The following is a 1,299-nucleotide window of genomic DNA, read 5'->3' on the forward strand; positions in this document are numbered from 1 at the left end:
AACTCCTCGTCTGGGCTCCTGACTCTGCTGCCTTTCTACTGCTACTCCTTGACTCCTTCTTACTGCCGTCTTTCAGCCGCACCCCTAATGTTATGGTTGGTAAGATCTAACTCCTAGCCTTCTCAGATAAGGGGAAAAAATAATTTTAATCTAGGAGGTCCCTTAACTGTGCAAGTTGCGCACGTCAAAGATCCCTTGGTGGTCCTAAAATCGATAAAGGTAGACATCGGCCGTCACCTGGGCAAAGTTCAAAATTAATTCCTTCTAAACTGAAAATACCTAAAATGACCCACACACTCACATGACCGTATGCAGTTGCAAGCGCTGCAAAACACTTATGAGAACAAAAGGGATTCGAATCTAGGACACCCACACTGCCGCACAATACGGCAAAAGCTGAAATAACAACACATCCCACATCAATTTACCAAATTAACAACTGCTTGCAAAACGCTTTTGATGTTCTTCTGTAAACATTCGATACATAACGAAGACAGTTTTTTATTCGAAAGGACCCGCTAATCATGACACACCACAGTTTTAATTAAAGCCCATCAGAAATAGATCTATATACCTCAATAATTTCCAAATTCTGAACGAACACTCAGGAACAAGAGAATTAGAAATCAGCAGCCCGTCTCACTGAGTTGGAGTAACAAGTAACTGTGAAGCAAGAGGTACGTGTGGCATTCCTTACACTTATAATAGGCCAAGCTGCTGCGTGTTATCTCCAACCGGTGGTGCAATCTGCGCAAAACTGAAAGTGAAAGCTGAGAATGTGCTGGATTCCGCGAAGCATGTGTTGTGAATGATAAATTATAGACAGCAAAATTACAGAGCTTCGATCTACGACACTGACATGCAAGCACTGCAACAGAATCTGCGCTTCAAGCATAGGAAGAATTAGCCATGAAAGAAGCAGCATGAGGACAACCTTGAGACCATCTTAAGCTAAAGTGATCGTCTGCATGGACGAAAAGAGCCATATGTAATGGAAGGCCCCTGCACTGAAGAAGAAGACATTACCCAGATTTCTTTCAAGTTCTCATATCGTGATATCACCGGGCAGCCTCTAAGCTTCTCGGGTCATCTGTTATGATAAAAGCAGCAGCAACCAAAAAGCCAAAATGTGGGGTTTATGCGTGCGTACGTGCGTGTACGTGTGTGTCTGTAGACACAAGGTATGTGTAGGTTTGTGTGTGTGTGAGTGTGTGTGTGTGTGTGTGTGTGTGTGTGTGTGTGTGTGTTTGTGTGTGTATGTGTGTGTGTGTATGCACGTGCGTGTATGTGTATGTGTGT

The 1,299-nt window shown here is 43.5% G+C and overlaps 1 protein-coding gene across 1 annotated transcript in view; it reads right to left on the bottom strand.

Moving 5' to 3' along the window:
- Window positions 1-739, bottom strand: part of LOC101857142 (spermatogenesis-associated serine-rich protein 2) — a 52,362-nt gene extending 51,623 nt beyond the window's left edge. The window contains exon 1 of the mRNA XM_013087824.2: window positions 575-739. The gene's annotated coding sequence lies outside the window, so the exon portion shown is untranslated. The remainder of the gene's footprint in view (window positions 1-574) is intronic.
- Window positions 740-1,299: the final 560 nt, after the last annotated feature.

This window comes from Aplysia californica, unplaced genomic scaffold (genome assembly GCF_000002075.1).
Source record: "Aplysia californica isolate F4 #8 unplaced genomic scaffold, AplCal3.0 scaffold00643, whole genome shotgun sequence".
In the NCBI taxonomy this organism is placed as follows: Eukaryota; Metazoa; Mollusca; class Gastropoda; order Aplysiida; family Aplysiidae; genus Aplysia; species Aplysia californica.